General features: G+C 41.7%; 1 long non-coding RNA gene across 1 annotated transcript; it reads left to right on the top strand.

Annotated features, from left to right (window-relative positions):
• Positions 1–322: 322 nt before the first annotated feature.
• On the top strand, positions 323–21774 carry LOC120399177. Its single transcript, XR_005595008.1, has 3 exons — positions 323–447; positions 17989–18179; positions 21354–21774. It is a non-coding gene; the product is annotated as an uncharacterized LOC120399177 (long non-coding RNA).
• Positions 21775–23691: the final 1917 nt, after the last annotated feature.

A 23691-nucleotide genomic window follows, 5' to 3' on the forward strand; every position in this document is an offset into this window, starting at 1 on the left:
TACTAGAACTCCAGCATTTCAGGTACCCCAATATTCATATAGGTCAAGTAGAGAATATGTTAATTCTAGCAAAGGACCTCCAAATTCTCCTACGTTTGCCACTGACAGAAATACATAACATTGTTTTGTTTCATTTCTATTTTATTTTTCTCCATTTTCTATAGATTTTGCATGGGCTTTTTTTTTTTTTTGGGTAGACAATGGATGAGGGGCTAAAACTTTAATGTTTTATTCGTTTGTGGGTCTGTATCCCATATGGGTAACCTACTGGTTTCTCTGTAGAGCTTCAGAAAGATGATGAGTAGTACTACATTTTGGAACACAGATTCTCCTGCTGCTGGAAAAGCAAAATGATTGTTCTGAAAGATGCAGTGACTTCTGTTGCAGTTCATTGAAGATTACTGCTACAGAAAGCTACAGAACAGGATTTAAACAAAGGATGCAGAGGTATGTACTACAAGTAGGGCCATACCAAATTCGCAGCCACAAAAAACGTGTCAGGGACCATGAAATCGTCTGGGAACCTCCCCCAGCTTGCAGCAAGCTCTGTAACCCTGCCCCACTTTCTGCTCAATGCTCCCCAGACATGGGAGCAGCCATGGAGCTTCTTGAAGCTGGGGGAGGTTCCCCAGAGGTGGGTCTGACCCAGCCCTGGAAGGATCCCCTGTTGGAGAAGAGGAAGTCCTGTCCCTTCTCAGCCTAGCCAGCATTAGCAGCTGGAGCCCAGTGCATGCTCGGAGTCCCTGGCTGGGGCACCTCTAGCCAATGGCACCAGAACCGGGGGCAGGGGTCACCCCCCACTTTTTAATATGGGTATACTTTGAGGGAGCACCATTATCAGCTCCTCCACAGTGAAGTGCAGGCCCTGCTGGTGCTGCTCCACACCTGCTGGAGGCTTACAGATTGGGAGGAGGCTACACTGTCCCCTGATCCCTCAAAACATGCCCATGTTAAAAGCGGGGGGCATGGGCCCCAGCCTCACTGGTTCCAGTGCTGATGCCCCCCCCCCCTTCTAAAAAGCTTCCAGTGTCCTTGCCCCCAGCCCTGCCCTTGCCGGGCCCAGCATTCAGGGGTTAAAAGGGCCTTCTGCTGGCTATACACATGGGGGAGAGGATAGCGCTCCCCCCCCCAACCACAGGGCTCTCCCCCACCACTCATAAACCTGGCCCTGCCTCCCTTAAAAAAGTGCTGACCCCCCCACATACTATGTGACCCTCACCCATGCAATCACTGCCAGCTGCTCTCTGGCTGCCCAGCTCTGAAAGCAGTACCTCAGTCAGCTGCAGAGCAGACATAAGTGGCAATACTGCAACCCCCCACTAAAATAGCCTTACAACCTCCCCCCCACAACCCTCTTTTGGGTTGCAATCCCCATGGTTATAACACCATGAAATTTCAGCTGTAAATATCTGAAACTGTGAAATTGATGATTTTCAAAAGCCTATGACTGTAAAATTGACCAAAATGGACCGTGAATTTGGTAGATCCCTAACCATAAGGTACTACGCAAGTCTTTAGTATATGTGGCAATATTCTTGCAATTCCCATTTCAATGCATGTGAAATAACAGGAAATAGTGAGTAAAAGTTATTGTGAATCCAGAACTCTATGAAAAACATACAGGGAAAAAATCAGTGAAGAAAGCTATTGACTCTTGCCAACTCTTATTCTTCTGTTTGAGTTGTAAATTGAATTTTTGGAGCACACAGTTCAGTTGCCTGAAGAGTTTTGATGACTCTATTCCTCTTATTTAAAAATATGTGTCTACAAAACTTTACTGGAGTTTTGATGATGTTTCAAATGTGCTTGTACACATGCTATTTTTTCTTTCTGAAATTGACTGCTCCTGCCTGGTGTTGATTCTCCTGGGGAATCTATTGAAGATCTTAAGTTCCTCGTAAGTGAAGCATGTTTGGTAAGACAGGTGTTAGCTGGTAGTAGCTTTGGAAGAGGATGGTTATTCTCAGTAAAGTTTTTGTTAAGATCTATTAGGATCTTTTTGACTGACAAGAAATACTTGATGAGTATATTGTGTAAAGTGAAGCCACGTTTCAACAGAGCTGCTAAGTTAATGCCAACCAATCTGAGCAGAGAAGCCAGGCATGAGTGGGGAAAGATATGTAATACATATTCACTATTCAGAGGCTGTATTCTCAGCTGCAATGTCAACAAACCAGCATAAGGACTATTGCATTGCTGCTGTGTACGTTTTACTCTCAGAAGATATAGATGGTTGAATAGTGTAGGAACAGTACCTGAGAACATTTGTTCTCCTAGCAGTTTAGAGAATGGCTGTTTATACAAATATTTATATTGGCAGGTATTTTTGTGTGAAAAAGAATGACTCTTATTTGCATTTCATCAATTTTTGCTCATTATTCTCCCTTTTCAAAGGGGGATAGCCATCTACTCAGGGACCAAAATCTCTAAAGGATTTAGGCACACCTGCCAACATATTTGGTCAAAAAAGGGTGGGGGATGTTGGATTTACATAAATTGAATTAGGACTTGTCTAGACTAGGGATCTGTACCAGTTTAAACCAGCTGTATATCTGCACCAACGCAATCCCTAGCATGGAGCTTACCCTGGAGGTGAAACAGGGATAAATGTCAGGGATACAAATAGTATCTTTGCCTGTTTACACTAAGGGTAGCACTAGTTAAGCTATACCAGTCTATCCCTAGCCTTCACAAGAGTAGGAAAGGACTCACCATGCATTTCCCATGCGACTGGAACCCCCACACCAAGGATGGCGGCAGGAAACTGGGTACATTGATTACTAATTCTATCTCCCAATTAAGGGTTTTGTCCCATGTATTTATCTCTTGCCCCTTCTACACACACATTTCCTCTGAAATAATTTCCTGCCTCCCCATAAAACGATCTTCTGTCCCTGACACAGAACCTCCATGACTTACTCCGCTCCCCAACCCACAGACCCCATCACCAATGGCAGTTGGGGGCTGGTGTAACACTTCTTCAGACGCCACTGCCACTCCCCACTGTATTACTCTGCTTTGTGCGTCTTTCTCAGCTGCTGTGCTCCCTTGCTCATTTACCGATGCTGGGTGAGACTGGGAGGCAGGGGTAACTATAAGCCTCTCACTTCTAGCAGGTGTGAGGAGAAAGGAGTTTCTTCACCATCCCAGCTCAAGGGTGGTGGTTGTGCCATTGGGAGCCTGAGAGGAGGAGCTGGGGGAGTGGGAATAGGATGGTCGAGTGCTCCCTGGCCGTTAAGAGGTGTGTGGGGGGGCTAGAGGCAGGGGCGACTCTATGCATTTTGCCGCTCCAAGCACGGCAGGCAGGCTGCCTTCGGCGGCTTGCCTGCTGAGGGTCCACTGGTCCCGTGGCATGCCTGCGGGAGGTCCGCCAAAGCCGTGGGACCAGTGGACCCTCCGCAGGCAAGCCGCCGAAGGCAGCCTGCCTGCTGCCCTTGCGGCGACCAGCAGAGTGCCCCCAGTGGCTTGCTGCCCCAAGCACACGCTTGGGGTGCTGGTGCCTGGAGCTGCCCCTGCGAGGAGAGTGCTGGGGGTGGTACAGCCACCAGAGGAACTGCCAGCATTCTGCTCCTTTCCCTGCTGGGTACCACAGGGGGAAAGGAGCAGAATGCTGGCAGTTCCTCCGACAGGGCTGCTGTACAGGCAGAGGCGACGCAGCTCTGTGGAAGGGCACGGGGTGTGGCTGGGGTCGGTACAGCCATGCCAGAGGAGCTACTGGCATTCTGCTCCTTTCCCCTGCGCATCAGGGATCTCTTGGGAACCGCAGCTGGGCCCCCAGCTGTGTCTCCTGAATCCTCCTGCCTGGGGTTTATACAGCAGAAGTCTCTGACGCAGCGGGAGGAGGACAGAGATGGGATGGATGTGGCTCATGGGGAGAGGACCGGGAGAATGCGGGGCCCCAGGCTAGGGGCGGGGCAAGGTGGAATCTCATGGGGGGTCATGTGCGGAGGGGTCATGTGCCCCCCGCTTTGTATCCCTCCCATGAGTGCAGCGTACCAGCAAGAAATGATTTCAACTTGTACCACTAGGCAAGAGGAAGCACTTCCAAGAATTAGGGAGGAACAGAGGCAGTTAATGTGATTGCAGATGGATGTTTTGGATGGGTGGCAACAGAAACAAAGTGGGGATGGGTTGAAATTAAAATCTGTATGTGGAAGACCCTCTGACTGTGGGTAGGGAGTACCCACCTCAACATTATGCCCCTATATCCAGTATAATAAGACATGGTAGCTCACAATGGATGTATGTATCCAATAAGTGCTGAATTTAGGACATTTGAGAACTATTTACAGGTGTGATATTACACTGAATTGTTTAATTCTGGTTTATGCACATTTGGAGGCTCATAGAATAACCTGGGTGAAAAAGGGTGAGACTAATGCTTTGTTTCATGTAACAGCAAGTACATAACAGAGTCCTGGCCGGGCAATTAACTGCAAGTGCACAGATGTGGCATACAAAGTTAATTGCGGGATCAGGTCCTAACTGTCTACACCAGTGGTTCTCAACCTGCAGCCCACTGGCTGCTTGTGGCCCAATCAGCACACAGCTGCGGCATGTGACATTCTCAGGGCCATATAGGTTGTATATTAGGGTTTCTCAAACAGGGGTCACCGCTTGTGTAGGGAAAGCCCCTGGCGGGCCGGTGTGTTTACCTGTCCTGTCCGCAGGTCCGGCTGATCGCGGCTTCCACTAGCCATGGATCGCCGCTCCAGGTCAATTGGAGCTGCTGGAAGCAGCGGCCAGTAAGTCCCTCAGCCCGTGCTGCTTCCAACAGCTTCCATTGGCCTGGAGTGGCGAACTGTGTCCAGTGGGAGCCGCAATCGGCCAGACCTGCGGACGGGGCAAGTAAACACACCGGCCCGGCCCGCCAGGGGCTTTCCCTACACAAGCGGCAACCCCTGTTTGAGAAACCCTGTAGTATATATATTGTGTGGATGCGGCCCACATAACATAGAGAGCTGTATATGCACGCACAATGATAAATAGGTTGAGAACCACTGGTCTACATGTACTAAAACAATTCACAAATGGATACTAGTAATGAAGGCTCACTAAGTTCATGAGAACTACATTCAAACAATTTTTTAAAATTTAAAAAAAAATTGTTCCAGGTTCTTGTACATGGCACTACTGTACCTGCAAATACACAATGGGGGAGGAGGGAGAGGAGTAATTATAGAACCAAATAAAATCTCTTAACTCAAGAATCTTCCCTATAAGGTGCCACAGGATTCTTTGCTGCTTCTACAGAACCAGACTAACACGGCTACCCCTCTGATACTTCCCTTTCACTGTCAATAATCCATAACATCTACTTTCCCTATGGTAAATAGGTCTCTGCTAGGGACCGTGAAACACAATGAATTTAGGTCACAATGTTAAAATGCGTGAAATAGTTATTGATCAGTGTGAGAAAGAGTTTCATATATAATCAAAATGCAAACACAAAAATGAAAGAAATTTTATATTAAATTAAAGAATTAAGGCTGTAGCCGTAGCTTACAGATTCCAGGAAAACATGCCCATGCTTCTGATAGTATAGTAAAGAGAAACATAAAACTGAATCACCAGAGGAAAAACAAACAAACAAATTTGAACAAAAAGTAAGAGAAGCTTTTCATACAAAATGACAAGCAAACCACTATATAAGACAAATTATGTATCATCATCAGAATGACTGGCGGCCTTAGAGAAATATAGGCAATTTAAATCTGGGAGTCAAGAGAAACCATTAAATACAGCGCTGCCCTACAGAAGAACAAAATTCTAGGAAAATGACATCAAAATAACTCAGCCCTCTATAGTGAAATATAACACAGTAAAAATGTTTAACTAAAACCAAAATGCTTACAAATGGAGAACTTTGCAATCACAGCCAGGAAGCAAAAAGTTACAACTTTCTGCCAGTGAGAGTAACAATTTCCAAAAACAATTGGTGAATCTTCACAGCAGCACTGCAGGGTAAGTTTTAATTATGATGCTCAGGAATTTGACTGTGAGATTTCTGTTGTTTTTAATGGGAGTTAAACAATAAAATCCTCATGATTAACCCTGAAAACATATACATGAGCTGAATGTTCAGCCTAGAATCATAGACTTTAAGGTCAGAAGGGACCATTATGATCGTCTAGTCTGACCTCCTGCACAATGCAGGCCACAGAATCTCACCCACCCACTCCTGTTTCAATCCCCTAACCTATGTCTGAGCTATTGAAGTCCTCAAATTGTGGTTGCATACTACAGATGTCAAACTAACAGGCCTGTAGTTACTGGGATCACTTTTTCCCCCCTTTCTTTAAAATAGGAACTATGTTAACAATTCTCCAGTCTCCTGAGTTTACAGATTCATTAAAAATTCTTGCTAATGGGCTTGTAATTTTATGTGCTAGTTCCTTTAATATTCTTGGATGAAGATTATCTGGGCCCTCCGATTTTGTCCCATTAATCTGTTTGAGTTTGGCTTCTACCTCGGATGTGGTAATATCTACCTCCATATCCTCATTCCCATTTGTCATCCTACTGTCATCCCTAAGCTTCTCATTAGCCTCATTAAAGACTGAGGCAAAGTATTTGTTTAGATATTGGGCCATGCCTAGATTATCCTTAACTTCCACTCCATCCTCAGTGTTTAGCGGTCCCACTTCTTCTTTGTTTTCTTCTTAATTATATGGCTACCAGGGCCGGCTCCAGGCACCAGCGCAGCAAGCAAGTGCTTGGGGCGGCCAATGGAAAGGGGCAGCATGTACGGCTCTTCGGCGGCAATTCGGTGGCGGGTCCCTCAGTCCCTCTCAGGGGGAAGGACTTGCCATCGAATTGCCACTGAAGAATGAAGTGGCGGTGGTAGAACTCCTGCTGAGGTGCTGCCTATCGCGGCGCTTTTTTTTTTTTTTGCCGCTTGGGGCGGCAAAAACGCTGGAGCCGGCCCTGATGGCTACAGAACCTTTTACTATTGGTTTTAATTCCCTTTGCAAGGTCCAACTCTACATGGCTTTTGGCCTTTCTCACTTTATTCCTACATGTTTTGACCTCAATAAGATTGCTTTCCTTGCTGATCATGCCCATCTTCCACTCCTTGTAGGCTTTCTGCTTTTTCTTAATCACCTCTCTGAGATGCTTGCTCATCCAGCTTAGTCTACAATTCCTGCCTATGATTTTTTTCCCCTTTCTTGGGATGCAGGCTTCTGAGAGTTTCTGCAACTTTGACTTGAAGTAATTACAGGCCTCCTCCACCTTAGATCCTCAAGTTCTTCAGTCCAATCCACTTCCCTAACTAATTTCCTAAATTTTTTAAAGTTAGCCCTTTTGAAATCAAAAACCCTAGTCACAGATCTGTTTTTCTTTATCCTTCCATTTAGTTTGAACTGAATTAGCTCATGATCTCTCGAACCAAGGTTGTCCTCTACAACCATTTCTTCTATGAGGTCCTCACTACTCACCAAAACCAAATTTAAAATGGCATCCCCTCTTGTTGGTTCAGCAACTACTTGGTGAAGGAATCCATCAGCTATCGCATCTAGGAAAATCTGAGCCCTATTATTATTATTATTAGCATTTGTCCTCCAGTCTATATCTGGGAAGTTAAAGTCTCCCATAATCACACAATTCCCATTAGTAGTTACAAAAAAACCAGGAGTACTTGTGGCACCTTAGAGACTAACAAATTTATTTGAGTATAAGCTTGTGTGGGCATCCTATGCATCCGACGAAGTGGGCCGTAGCCCATGAAAACTTATGCTCAAATAAATTTTTTAGACTCTAAGGTGCCACAAGTACTCCTGTTCTTTTTGTGGATACAGACTAACACGCCTGCTACTCTGAAACCTGTCATTAGTATTTACTTCATTAAAAACATTAAAGAGGTCTCTATCCATATCCAAATCAGATCGTGGTGGTCTTTAGCACACCCCAAGCACTATCCCAGGGGAGGCTCTAGTAGCTTTCTTCCCCAATGTGATTTTTGCCCTGACAGACTGTCTTATCCATTCCATCACTTCTTATTTCTTTACAGTCTACCTCATAATTGATATACAGTGCTACTCCACCACTTTTGCCTTTATTTCTGTCTTTCCTAAACAGCACATACCCTTCAATACCTGTGTTCCAGTCATGAGTACTATTCCACCATGTTTCTGTTATCCCTGTAATATCTGGTTTCACTTCCTGCACCAGTAACTCTAGTTCCTCCATTTTGTTACCTAGGCTCCTTGCATTGGTGTACAAACATCTTAATTTTTGCTGTTTGGCTTTGCTCACATTCTTTACCCGATTAGGCACAGACATTCTACCTCCAGTATCACCTATTAGACTGGTATCTACAGTACACTTCCTTCTTATGTCCATTCTCCTACCCACATCTGTATCCTTTCTTACTTCGTTTTTTTCCCTCTCAATGTTAAAATCTGGAATGGAGATTACTGGACATCTTCCAACCATCTCCGCGCAATTCCTAGTTTAAAGCTCTCTTAATCAGTTGTGCCAGCCTCCATCCTAGAAGTCTATTTCCCTCCCTACTCACATGAAGCCCATCCCAAGAGAACAGTCCTCTGTCCATGAATGCTTCCCAGTGGCCATACATCCCAAAGCCCTCCTTATAGCACCACTGCCTGAGCCATCTGTTGATCATCATAATCTTGTCACACCTTTGTTGCCCTTTTCTAGGATCAGGCAGAATCACACTGAAGATCACTGAGCCTCGATTTCCTTAAGTGTCTTCCCTGGCCTGGCATAGTCTCCCTTGATACATTCCAGAGAGAATCTAGCCGTATCATTAGTTCCCACATGAAGGACAATCAGTGGATTCTTTCCTGCTCCTGTTAGGATCCTCTTCAGCCTCAGGTCCACATCCCATATTTTAGCACCTGTCAGACAGCACATACTTCTGTTCTCTGGATCAGTTCTGGTTACAGGCCTGTCTATTCTCAGTAAGGAGTCCCCAATCATGTAGACCTGCCTTTTCCTGAAGACTTACATTTTGTATTTGTAGATTTTGTGGTGGACTGGTTATTTTGCTGCCTTGTTTGTGGAATATTTGTAGGATAGTTTAGTACAGACCGGTTTGATGTGTATAATTTAATGTTAAAAGACCTTTGAACATGTACATTTCTAATTTTGTAATTTAAAATTGTGTTGCCCATGCAAACACAACAAACTTGGCTATTCTGATGTTGAGAGCTCAGATCTAAATGATTAGAGCTCATTCTCCCTCTAAAACATTTCTGAGTACAAAAATAGAATTAATTTTTAAAAAATCATTCTGATTGTGCGATTCTCCAGTCTATCCCCTGTTCCCTCTGGCTGCAAGTCCTCTCGATTCCTCTTCTCCCTTGCAATCCTCAGCAACCCATCCTGTATCCTCCTGGGGCTTATATTTGGTGTTAGTATCTACACTGACTCTTCCCTTCTTCCTACAGGACTCTTCTTCCTTGCCCTCTCATCTTCAGTGACCACCTGCTGTGCCCCTTCTTCATTTTCCAACTCTGCAAACCTGTTCCTGAGCTCTATTTCTCCTTCACTAGCTTGTCTTTTCCTCTGCCTGGTTCTCTTAGTCACATGCTTCCACTGTCTACTTTCCTCACCCAGCAGTCTCCCCTCAGAGTTCTTTGGTCCTGCTTCCATCTGCAAGTCTGAGCTTTTCCCTTCAGCCTCCTTATGTCTTTGCTCCATCATCAGCTCAAACCCCCTTCTAAACTCAACCAGAGTTTCCACCTGTATCTCCAATCCTCAGATTTTTTTCTTCCATTAGCTGTATCAGGCAGCACTTCATGCAGACAAAACTCTTTTCTGGTACCCCCTCCAGGATTATGTACATGCCGCAGCTTCCACATCCAGTCATCTTCATTGTGTCTTCCACTGCTTGGGTCACTACCACTGCTGCCTCTGTATCTGTCATAGGCTTCCCACCTAAATCCTGTAAGTCTGGGAAACACAAACCAAACCAAAACACCACCACCCACAGCAAAACAAACCCCTTACAAGCACCAAGACACTGCCAGAACACCACACACTCCCTTCATTAGTCTGTCTGTTCCTCTGCCTGCCTCTCTTAGTCTTCCCACCAAACTCCCCTTGCAAACTCCCATTCAAACTCCCCTGTTTACAGCTCTGTTTGCTGGCTCCTGTGCCACTGCTTAACTGGCTGGCTACGTTTATAGGACCCCTAATCAGAGAAGCCCCGCCCCCTAATCAGGGCTCAGCTTCTCTCCCAGCACACTGCCCCTACCAGCCTCTACACATACAGATACAAATACAAATATCTTCTCCTCCAACAGAACTCCCACTCAAACTCCCCTGTTTACAGCTCTGTTTGCTAGCTCCTAAACTCTCTCCCCCCCGACCCCAGATGGCAAAAAAGTCCCTTAAGGGAAAGGGGTCTTTTAAGAAATATACCTAAATATTTTGTTGGAAAAACTGACAAAGCCTATAGAAGGCTACATTTCATGTATTTGATATCAAGAACATTTTACTATTTAAGACATTTTTTACTAAACATTTATATTTCAAGTATTTTAATATCAATTTTTAATGTATCAGATGAGAACAGTTAGGTAGTACAGGTATTTTTCTGCTAGTTACTCTGATTTACATTTCATGGTTATCAGTTCCTCTTTGTTTGGCAATATCGATTGCATCTTACCCTCCTGGAGTGATTTTACTGGTAACTGATGGGAAGGTTTTACTGCAAAGATTCTCGCTTAGCACAAATTGAACCTAGCTTAACAGAAATTTGTAACTATATTTTTTTACACAATGTTTTATTAACAGGAACCTTAAACTAAGCAAACAAGGTTGTACCTATATTTCCAAGCCTTCTCTGGCTCTTTACCTGGGCAAACCCACATATTTGTTGGGGTAATCCCCCTTCTGTAAATTACTGAGTTTGAGTAGCTTCATATGGATCTAATCAGTACTAGCTCGAAGCATCTTCGAGTTTTATTAATCTCTCCCCATATAGCAGACGCTACATTCCCCTAATCATTTTGTGCCCTTTTTCTGAACCTTTTCCTGTTCCAAAATATCTTTTTTGAGATGGGGCAACCACATATACACACAGTATTCAAGATGTGGGCATACCATGGATTTACAGAGAGGTAATATGATATTTTCTGTCTTATTATCTATCCCTTTATTAATGATTCCCAGGACTGTTAGATTTTTTGACTGCCACTGCACATTGAGTGGATGTTTTCATAGAACTATTCACAATGACTCCAAGATCTTTCTTGAGTGGTAACAGCTAATTTAGACTCCATCATTTTATATGTATAGTTGGGATTATGTTTTCCAATGTGTATTTATCAACATTGAATTTAATCTGCCATTTTGTTGCCCAGTCATCCAATCTTGAGAGATCGTTTTGTAGCTCTTTGCAGTTTGCCTGGGACTTAACTATCTTGAGTAGTTTCGTACAATCTGCAAATTTTGCTACCTCACTGTTTATCCCTTTTTCCAGGTCATTTATGAATATGTTAAATAGAACTGGTCCCAGTACAAACCCCTGGGGGACACCATTACTTACCTCTCTCCATTCTGAAAACTGACCATTTATTCCTACCCTTTGTTTCCTATCTTTTAACCAGTTACCAGTCCATAAGAGGACCTTCACTGTTATCCCATGACAGCTTATTTTGCTTAATAGCCTTTGGTGAGGGACCTTGTCAAAGGCTTTCTGAAAATCTAAATACACTATATCCACTGGATCCCCCTTGTCCACATGCTTGTTGATCCCCTCAGAGAATTCTAGTAGATTGGTAATGTATGATTTCCCTTTATAAAAACCATGTTGACTATTCCCCAACAAATTATGTTCATCTATGTGTCTGACAATTTTGTTCTTTACTATAGTTTCAACCAGTTTGCCCAGTACTGAAGTTAGGCTTACCGGCCTGTAATTGCCGGAGTCATCTCTGGAGCCCTTTTTAAAAATTGACATCACATTAGCTGTCCTTCAGCCATTTGGTACAGAGGCTGATTTAAGTGATAGGTTACAGACTACAGTTAGTAGTCCTGCAATTTCACATTTGAGTTTCTTCAGAACTCTTGGGTGAATACCATCTGGTCCTGGTGACTTATTACTGTTTAGTTTATCATTTTTTTCCCCAAAACCTCCTCTAATGACACCTAAATCTGGGACAGTTCCTCAGATTTGTCACCTAAAAAGAATGGCTCAGGTTTGGGAATCTCCCTCAAATCCTCAACTATGAAGACCGATGCAAAGAATTCATTTAGTTCCTTCGCAATGGCCTTATCATCTCTGAGTGCTCCTTTAGCATCTCAATCATCCAGTGGCTCCACTAGTTGTTTAGCAGGCTTTCTGCTTCTGATGTACTTAAAAATGTTTATGCTATTACTTTTTGAGTCTTTGGCTAGCTGTTCTTCAAATTCATTTTTGGCCTTCCTAATTATATTTTTACACTTTATTTGCCAGAGTTTATGCTCCTTTCTATTTTCCTCACTAGGATTTAACTTCCACTTTTTAAAGGATGCTGTTTTGCCTCTCACTGCTTCTTTTACTTTGTTGTTTAGCCATGGTGGCACTTTTTTGGTTCTCTTACTATGTTTTTTTAATATACATTTAAGTTGAGCCTCTATTATGGTGTCTTTAAAAAGTTTCCATGCAGCTTTCAGGGATTTTACTTTTGGTGCTGTACCTTTTCATTTCTGTTTACCTAACCTTCTCATTTTTGTGTAGTTTCCCTTTCCGAAATTAAATGCTACAATTCTGGGCTGCTAAGATGTTTTCCCCATCAGGGGGATGTTAAATTTAATTATATTATGGTCACTATTACCAAGCGGTCTAGCTATATTCATCTCTTGGACCTGATACGGTGCTCCACTTAGGACTAAATCAAGAATTACCTCTCCTCTTGTGGGTTCCAGGACTAGCTGCTCCAAGAAGCAGTCATCTGCATCCTGTTCTGAGGTGATATGCACCCAGTCAGTATGGGGATACTTGAAATCCCCCATTATTAGTGCTTTCTTTTGTTTTAAAGAAGAGTAACTATTCTGTCATGGAAATGCATGATAGAGTAGGCAACTTTAAAAAAAAGCTTTTCCTTGTGCTAATCCCTGTTGAGGAACTTGTCCCTTTAAAAAATGTTTAGGGACTCTTTTTAATACAATATAGTTTTACTCCATTGACTCACGGCTATTAGAGTATATTGTTTCAGTGGCTAGACAAGAACTTCAGCATTTACAGATTTGTATGTTATACTCTAGACCAAGGCCCTAATACAGCAGGACACTTATTAAAGTGTGAGTATTCCCACTAAGGTAAATGCATACTAAAGTTATACACATGCTGAAATACACCTTGCTGAACTGGGGCATGAATTTACACACACAACCCCTACGAAATATTCTGCAAAAGACTCATTTAATAGCAGTTCACAGTAAACTGCTTTTAATAGGCCCAATATTTCATCTTTTAAAACTCCAACTGACAGGCTCTAATCCTCCAAATGCTTATGGACATCCTTAACTCTAAGCATGTTGTGTCATCCTATTGAAATCCATGGAACTACTTAAGTGTTTGAATTTATGCATTTGTAAGAGTGCTTCCCAAATTGAGGCCACAGGCCCATATTCTGCAATGAATTCCATGTAGGCTGACATTGTCCCTACACAAAGCTGTACTGACATCAGTATGTCTGTGGGTGTAGGGATCTACCCATGTTGAACTTATTGTAGGGCCTTAAATTGAAGCAGGATTTGGCCTTAAATAAAAAGCACGCAAGTATCCATAATATCCATGATCTGCAAAATTGTAGTAAATATAGAATAATCTAATAGCATTTGAATTTGTGAATAAAGACATTTATAATGCCTACAGTAAAGGAATATAAGAGGTATCTTAAAACTTTCATTGGTTTATTTCTATTCCATTATCTTTAATAAGTCCAAGCCAATTTTTTGTCTGAAACCAAATTTGAAATATAATTGCTTCCATACTGAGACCTTGTAAATCAAAATTTAAATATCTTTGGACAAGTTTTATAGCCAAATAAATCCTCCTTAAAACGGAGGTTATAAAAGAGCTATTTAAATACCCTTTCATGGAGTGATTGTTGAACTGATCCCCTTGTTCTCTGTATTAAAAGTGAACTTCATAGAGTGCATAATAGTTGGAATCATTTCCATCTAATTGTTCAATGACTTTTTTTCAAAATAACATTACTTGACATTTATAGCGAAATATTCTGTTTAGTTTGGTTGCCATTCATTCCCTTTTTATAGTCTTTGCCATCACAGTAAATTGCACATCCTGTACATGAACTTTGATTTGCACTGCAATTTCTTTTTGATTTTTGATAACTTTGGCAGTAATCCATGGCACTATGCAAGGCAGAATTTTTATAGCTGGCTCTGTCAGCTAACTTCTCAGTTTCTCAGCTGTGGACAAAATTTTCTTTCACATTAATTATTAGTAGTGTGGGCACTGAAGATGCTGTGCTAAAAAAAAAGATAGTAAGATGAATTTTGGAATTGCAACTTAGAAGTCCAATAGACAGAAATAACTGGAAGTCATTTTAAAATTTTATAAGACAAAGGCCTGAAAGTTGATTGACTGTTCTTTCTAAAGTTCAAAGTCTTTCCATTGTTCTTCCATCTTTTTAAGGACCAGAAGCACAATAAGTATTCTGTCTGCCACACTGTAAAGTTTGAATAAATATGACTCAGATTGGAACTTGCTCGTTCTCTCTCTATATATATACTTGCACACACACACGCACACACACACCTTAGGCTAGATTCACAAAAGAACTTAGGCATGGCAATGCTCAGGATCACTACACCTAACTTAATTGGCTGGAAAATCACAGGGATTCACAAAGCCTGAATTAGGCATTTAAGGTCCCCATACAATAAATGGGGAGAGATAGGTGCCTGAGAATGGGATTCACAAAAGCCAGCATGCTAGGTGGGGAGTTGTCTAAGCTTGCCAATGGGAGATGCCAAGGAGAGAGGTGTTTCTTAAACTCCATTACTCTCAGGGGGTTATGGTGCAGGTCCTCCTTCTCCCCTCACCTTCTAAGCCACCAGCTTACTGCAAAAACAGTGTAGGCACCTAACACCAAGAGGGGGTTTGCAACCGAGAATTCCAAGCAAAAGGAGGCGCCTAAGTCCAGGTTGCAAGGAGTCACCTGTTTCTGCCTGGATTCTCTGTTGCAAGCCCTCTCTTGGCATTAAGTGCCTACACTGCTTTTGCAAGAAGCCAGTGGGAGGAGCATGTCCTTTGTAACTTTTAGCCCAGTTGTTAGGGCACTGACCCTGGGACATGGGAGACTTCCAGTTCACGTACCCCGTCTACCTGAGGAACAGAAGGAATTTGACCAGTGGTCTGCCACCTTTGAGGTGAATCCCCAATCTCTGGACTATGGGATAGTCTGTCTGATGTGAGGCTCCCTCAATCTCTCCTGCTAAAGCTGTTCCATGGTGGTAAATAATTTTAAAAGTCATTGGATGAAGGGGACTGGTTTTTGGGTCTCCCACCTCCCAGTGAATGCTGAAACCACCAAGCTAGAGGCATTCTCCTGCTTGCTCTCTCTATTACCCATGGACTCATGCATTATTTATCCATAGAGGAACAACTTCAGTTAGAGAGACTGGAGCCTACAACCGAATCAAAGGGCGAGAAGGTGTAGGGCCCATGCATTGCCAGGCACTCTTTACAACCTGGGAGCCACTGGGCAGCTCACCCAGAGCTACTGGAAGTGAAGTGCTAGCAGAACTTTGGCCCCTTCCAGAAGGGCATGAGGATCCCATGAGGATCCTGACCAGCCCCACTGACTGGCTGGACTGTTGTGTGATTTAAACCAGAAGGAGGCACAGGAAGTTGTTTGAGTAATTGAGAGACTTCCTAACTGGCTGTTGAACTGGACTGACTCTTGTTTGATCTCTGGACTCGGATTCTGGCTATGATCCCTGCACTCTGACTGCCAGCTTTCACTCTGGCTCTGACCACTAGGCCTGACAACTCCTGCTCTGATCACTAGGGCAGACTTCCCACATCCTGATCCTGACAAAAGGGACCTTTTGAAGTCATGAAGTCCAGCCTTCTGCACTGAGATAGGACCAAATAAACCTAGACCATCCTTGGCAGATGTTTGTTCAATCTCTTCTTAAACTCCAGTGATGGGGATTCCACCACCTCCTTTGGAAACTTATTCCAAAGTTTGACTACCCTTATAGTTAGAAAGCTTTTCCTAATACCTAATCTAAATCTCATTTGCTTCAGATTAATCCTATTACTTCTTGTCCTGCTTCCATGGACATGGAAAACAATTGATCATCGTCCTTTTTATAGCACCTTTAACATATTTTAAGACTGTTAGTGCCTCCCCAGTCCTCTTTTCTCAAGACTAAACATGCCCAGTTTTTTTAACCTTTCCGCATAGATCATGTTTTCTAACTTTTATTGCTTTTTTAAATTTTGATCTCCTCTAGACTTGCTCCAGTTTGTCCACATCTTTCTTAAAGTGAGGTACCCAGAATTGGGCACAGTTCTCCAGCTGAAGTCTCACCAGTGCCAAGTAGAATGGCACAATTACCTCCCAAATCTTGCATATGTCACGCCTGTTAATATACCCCAGAATAATATTTGCCTTTTTAGCAACTGTATCACATTGTTGACTCATCAACCGTTTTTGATTCACTATAACCCCAGATTCTTTTCAGCAGTACTATCACTGAGACAGTTATTCCACATTTTGTAGTTGTGCATTTGATTATTTCCTCCCTAAGTGAACTACTTTGCACTTATCTTTATTGCATTTCATCTTGTTGATTTCAGACCAATTCTCCAATTTGTGAAGGTTGTTTTAAATTCTAATCCTTTCCTCCAAAATGCTTGCAGCCCCTTTGAGCTTGAAAATTGTATAAATATACTCTCCACTCTAATAGCCAGCTCATTAGTGAAAATATTGAATAGTACCAGACCCAAGACTGACATGAGGGGAGGGATAGCTCAGTGGTTTGAGCATTGGCTTGCTAAATCCCAGGTTATAGTTCAATCTTTGAGGGGGCCACTTAGGGATCTGGGGCAAAATCAGTATTTGGTCCTGCTAGCAAAGGCAGGGGACTGGACTTGATGACCTTTCAGGGTCCCTTCCAATTCTATGAAATAGATGTATCTCCATATTTGTTTTTTATCTGTGGGGTCCCACTAAATATACCCTCCCAGTTTGACAACAAACCATTGGTAAAAGCTCTTTGAGTATGGCCTTTCATCCAATTGTCAAGTGGCATTGTCAAAGATCCATACTAAAATCAAGAAATATAACATCTACTGGTGCCCTATCCACTATTCCAGTAATCTTATCAAAGAAGGAAATTAGGTTTGGCATGATTTGTTCTTGAAAAATCCATGCTTGGGTATTTCTTATAATCCTATTATTCTGTAAAGTGCTTACAAATAGATTGTTTAATAAGTTGCTCTTGTACCTTTCCAGGTATTGAAGTTAGCTTGATTGGTGTATAATTCCCCAGGTTTTGTTCCCTCTTTGTTCCCCTAATTTGAAAGGAGTCAAAGAGGGATCCTTTTTCTTGGGAGAAGATCCATAAGGGGATCTGTTCTTGTGTCTAGGAGTGTCCCTTATTCTCATGAGAAGCCCAATACAATGGAACTTTGGATATATTACATTTAGCCTCTGCTCCAGAGCTTGTGCTTGGAGAGGAGCTGCTTGTGGACTGAGGCCAACGTACATGTAGCGGGAGAACGGGGGGAGCAGAATGTGTCTCACTGGCATGGCTCTGAATAGGGTCTCATTGTATTTTCTATAAGGTACTTCTCAGTTGACGCTCTCATCCTTCTCAGGTCCCAAGAGGGAAGGAGTGGCAGATGCTGCACTTGATAGAGAAAAGTGCCTTCCCAAGGCAGTAAATGCCAAGCTGGTGGTCACTGCTGACCAAGAGAGGGTCCCCGAGGTAGGGAAAACTAATCTACACTAACTATAAGACTACTAAAACTATATACAATAATATTTACAGATAAGAAACTGTGTGAAGATGCTGTGGACCCAGAGAATTTTGACTCAGGCCATACAATGGTGAGATGGAACAGAAGAGGTGGTTCGTCTGCACCTTCCTTTTATACTGTCATTGCTGAGCATGAGGATCTCCAGGGCACAGGCGCAGACCAATGAACACTACTTGCAAGTCTTTCCAGTCTCAAGTGCATGGTACACATGCAAACTCACATGGGGAATATACATAGGGACCAGCACTGGAAGAAGAAATAAGTGTTTTAGCGGTTAAAACATAAAAGTGGTAGATTTGAATCCCCCCGTTGTGAAAAAAAATCATTTTTAATAACATTTCTAAATGGCAATGCTAGATGTATTCACAGACCTTGCATAGTTTCATATTATGTTCACTCAATTTGCAAGTTAAAACATTTTGTGGCTTTTACAGCATTTGTTCCAACTTAGCTTATGGCAAAGCATCATTCTTTCTGCTTCATAGTATACTTCATCATTTGAAATCAATAGCAAACCAGGATCAGAACATGTTCTCTGTTGTCTGGCTCTTGCTGGTGATGATAAAAAAGCAGGCAGCATTCACTTGGGTGTATAAACTTACAGGTCAGCTCCTTAGTGGGTGTCTACATATGTTGAAGTGTTGTAAATTGCACTGATAATTCAGAAAGACAGTGAACCTTACTACCAGGACACTCATTTTATCTGTGGGATTATTCTACGCTACAATGAACCCCATAAAGAGCTATTCTAGTTTTCTTTTTTTAAAGTATTCTGTAGATAGACATTAAAATCATTCTTTCTAAAGAATAGCTCCTGAAAAGCAGGATGATCTTAAAATATCCAGTTCATGAAATAACAAACTCCTACAGTTTGCCATTTCTAATCAAACACTTAGTTTATCTAAAAATACCTTCCTCTCCTCTCATATCTGCTAAGCAAATTCTCTCTGAAAGAATACATAAGCAGACATGATGTATAAAATCATTGCTTTTTGTTTGCTTTCTTTGCTTTTATAGTGGTGTGACAGATAGCTAGATCTAATTTATAATTTTGTACTCAGATTATGAACCTTTATGTCATTTCTATTGGCTAGACTGAGCTTTAAAATCACATCGCTGCATTGGAGGCACAGCAGAGCTGTCCTCTCCACCTCTATGGGAGCTTGGGGTGAGATTGTGCTTCCTTGCCCGTCTCTTGCTCCCTATGTTCTTCCTATTCCCCTCTCCTTACTTCTCCCACTCAGCTTTGTGTCTTTTATGCTGCTGCCTAAGTACAACAGTCTCTCACTCCTTAGCTGCCAAGCACCCCCTGTCGTCCTTCAAATCCCTCCTTAAAATCTGCTTCTACCATAAATTACTCTCCTGATCGGTGATCTGATACAGTTTATATCTATGCTGGACAATATTGTACCTGTACCACTAACGACCTTGCCTATATTTCTCCTTACCTGTATATTTCTCTCACCTTGGTCTTATATGTCTCATGTTCTGTATTGTCTGTGTTGGACTGTAAGCGCTTCAGAGAAGCAACCAGTATAGCAACCAGTATATTTACAGTGCTACATAAGTGGGCTAATAAAACTAGTAATGATAGGAAGTAGTAAGTAATTATGACAAAGGATTTCATTTTAAAAGGACATTCTGATGTTCCTATGGACACAACTGTGTGTGTGTGCGCGCGTGTGTGTGTGGGAAACAGACTACAATCACCAAAACATGTTTTTTATAACTATCAGTTTGCATTTACTAATGTTTACCTTGTGTAGAGTCATAATACAGCTAGTCAAAATTGTACCTTACAAATATTAGAGACTTATAGCATTCTACAGGCCACTTCTCATTTCCCATCCATCCTGCTTCATTAATCTGAGCATTTGGGGGAACAACTTATTTTTCTCCTGCTGTAACAAATGCCATTTCAATAGCAGATAGTTTTGTTTTTGTTGTTGTTTGTTGTTTTTGTTTGTTTTAAAGGCTCTTGCTTCTTTCTGGAACCTATTATAAGTAATATCTCTCCATTTGTTAACTCAAAAATCATAGGGCAAATTCATCGCTGATGTAACTCACTAAAGGCTACAGAGTTGCACTAGGGATGCAATTGGCTTTTTTAAGTAGATTGTATGGTTTGCAGGCTAATATTCCCCTATCTTCTCTTCTTCCTAGATAGTATAACATTAAGAGAGACAGACTAATATTTTCTTTTAGATTTACATTTCAAATTTTGCAATATACTGAAACTCATAACCAAAATCACCACAGCGCTGATAGTGAGATTTTATTTTATTGTACCTATTGTCTTTCTAGACCCTCATTTGCCTCCTCATTGTGTCCTATCATCCATTTCTTCTGTGTTCACTCCCCCCCTCCCTTGCCTTTGGTTTGACAACTCTTTTTTTGGGGGGGGGAAGGAAATACTGTGGTTATCCTGCATATATGCAGAGTGCACATACAACCGACAAAGCATTAAGCCGTGTCTTCAACGCGTTCAAACCCTGTATGACAGGTTGAATTGCTCCTTTAAGGACCAGAGGCGAGGGACCAGCCCGCCCTGTTCATAATCAGGTACTGAGGAAGGGATAGTTGTTTCCTATAAAAAGGAAGGGGAAGATAGAAGTGAAGTATGGTGTAGTACAGTTTCACATAATAGTACTTGGAGAAGGGAGACCCAAGGTGGGAAGCCTTGAGAGTTGTGGTTGGGCAGAAAGCCTCAACTGTCTTTTCTCTGGTGAATTTGGTGATTGTTTGGGGAGGCAAGAGCTAAAAACTGATTTGAGAGTGGGTGATAATTCCCAGGCTGATGAAGAAGGTTGTTAGTTTACACCCTAGTTGTGGTTACCTTGTAATGTAGTAATATCTATTTCTAGCTCATTGAAATACATTTCTCTTAAATCTGTACAATTGACTGAGCATAGCAACCCTGTACATCTTAACACTTAGAGTGCAAGACATGGAGGGAAAGAAGGTGAGATGCTGCCCTGCTGTGTGTGGTGGTAACCCAAAGAACTTTGCTTTAAGCTACAGCATAAAAGTAACTTCCTACTTAGGAAAGAACATCTCCTTCATTGCAACCCCCACAGTAGGATGTATGGAAATCTTAGCAAGGAGATGAAGAGAAGCCTGAGCAGATTCTAGCCTGTCTGTCTACATATGTTTATATGAGGTATCAGGTGGACTCATTTCTGTACTAACCCAACTTTGAATGCCTTATAAGCATTTTATCATGTCAGTACCTTGATAAGTCTGTCAAATGCATTAAATACATTGGCATTTTGACTCTGCAGTTTAGATCACAGCTTGTTAAAATCAAGTTGCTTTTGATTACAGTGTCTTAAATGGGCTGCAAGCTGTGTTTCTAATATGATTCTATCATCCTCAGGTTATTAGTACAAGCTCCTAATTTGATCCTGTTGAAACAACAGCTGAACGGATGTAAGGATATCTCCAATTTTCATTCTGTGGTACATCTAAGGGAAGAATCTGGGAAGTAGAAACCAGCCTGTGGATGTATGTGTCAGTTAAAAGAGAGAATATATTTTATGCTCTCTCGATTCCAATTATAAAGATAACTATGGTAATTCCACAGCAGTCTTGTCCAGGGATGACATTTTTTTGCACATGCAAGATTCAATATGTCTTTGCAGTAGAATATACTTTTCCAAAAAAGTGAAATGTCATTCATGCATAACACTGAATTAGAATTGTTGGTGTCTGTTAATTCTACTTTAAGATATGCTTAGTAAGAAAAATAGATAAGCAGCTATGTAATAGAAAATTATGATGTATCAATGAGAATTCTAATAAGCTGGACAAAGAGTCAACAAACTTCTGCAAAAATCCTTTTTAATTTTTAAATGTGATTAAATTGGGTTTGCATCACTCTCTTGAATGCGTTCTGAGACTATTATAGCAAAAAACATAATAGAAAGTAAAGGAGTTGGGAAAGTAAATGTGTTTAATAATGGTAATTGTCATGAAAAGCAAAACTTGAATTCATAAACACAAGTATACTCACCATAGGCCTGATTCTAAGAGTAACACTCAACAATCATGGAACAGAAACATACCATGTGATGGCTATGTCCAGTCAAATCTAATTGGCACAGCTTGATTTTTGAATGGCTGATGAATGAGTGACAGACTAAAGGCCATGATCCTCAAAGATTTATAAATGTGCTTAACTTTATGCATGCAAGTTGTCCAACTGAACCTTTAGTCACTGTGAGGGACCCTTCTTAAATCCATATGAATAAGATGTAAGATATGTAACATGGGTGAGGGTAGAATCTAGCCCTTTGAGTAATCCTTGGACCTCAGTCCTGCAAAGACTTTTGCAGTAGCCTGTCATGAGTAGTCCCATTGAACATAAAAGACTCTGTCTCAGAAATTATCTAGCAAAGAATTTTAAATAACAAATCAATCCTAAATTATGCGCTGATGGTTCATAAAAAGGCAAAATATGCTGAATAAATGACTTGCTGAGAATTATTTGCCCTCTTCAAGATTTGATTTTTGTAATTTAAAACTTCTTAATTGAATTATATCTATACACACACACACATGCACACACACTAGCAAAGGACTCTCTATCAAGAGTTTAAAAGGTTCTTTGTAAGTGTGTTTAGGAAGAGAGAAATAGTTCTTGGGGAGGGGGGAAGGAAGCAGGGAATAATGATTTACATTTTTAAAGGTACTAAAAGAAACAAAGCCAGGCTGAACTGCAATTCCATGGCTGGAGAAATTAGATTTGAATTTATTATTAGTTCCTGGAAAAGTTTTTTGAAGATGGCCACTGAGGTGCAAGTTGCTGTTTGTGTTATCATAGGGTCTAAGAGTCCCAGTCATGGACCTGAACCCCATTGTGCTAGGTGTTGTATAAACAGAACAAAAAGAGGGTCCCTGCCCAAACAGCTCACAATTTAAGTATGTCAAGATAAAAGACAACAGATGGATGGAGATAGATGTGGGGAGTACAAGGAAACAATGAGATAGCATGATAAGTAGTGCTCTCAGCACACCAGCATCCCAACTGTTATCCAGTTTTTTTAAAGCATCTCTGCAGAATTTTAAGGAGGATTTGAGTTAGTTCTGCAGATGTGTGCAGGACAACATGTGAGAGAGCATGGGCGATTGTTTTAAAACTTAAGAAGTGCGCATTGGTGGCAGGCATCATGGGCCAATCAGATGTGGGAATCCACCCCACTGAATTTCAAAGCTGAATGAGAGAAAATAGATAGGGTGACGATTGACTGTTGAGAGTCTTGCAACTGAACACAAGTAGCTTATGTTTGATACAACAGAGAAAAGGAGTCAGTGAAGGGATACAAAGAGAAGGGCGACAAGGTCAAAGAAACAGGCTAGGAAAATAATCTGTACAGCAGCATTCTGAATGGATAAGAGTGGTGCTGGAATAAAGATTGTTGCTGTAGATCGAAATGTGAGATAAGAGCCTGGATTAAAGTTTTAGCTGTAGAAAACTACGAAAGGCCACTTCTTAGATATGTTATGCAGAAAGAATTGGCAAGACTTAGATATGACCTAGATGTGAGGACCTAGAGAGAAGTCAGAGTAAAAGATGCTGCCCAGGTTACAGGCCTGAGAAATGGCAGATTGGTTTTGTTGTCCAGTGTTGACCATTAATCTCTGACCTGATCTTGGAGGGTGTATAGTTTTGGGTAAAACATCATTTATTTGCTAAGCATGCATATAGAAATAAT

Source organism: Mauremys reevesii, linkage group 2 (assembly GCF_016161935.1).
Source record: "Mauremys reevesii isolate NIE-2019 linkage group 2, ASM1616193v1, whole genome shotgun sequence".
Classification (NCBI taxonomy): domain Eukaryota; kingdom Metazoa; phylum Chordata; order Testudines; family Geoemydidae; genus Mauremys; species Mauremys reevesii.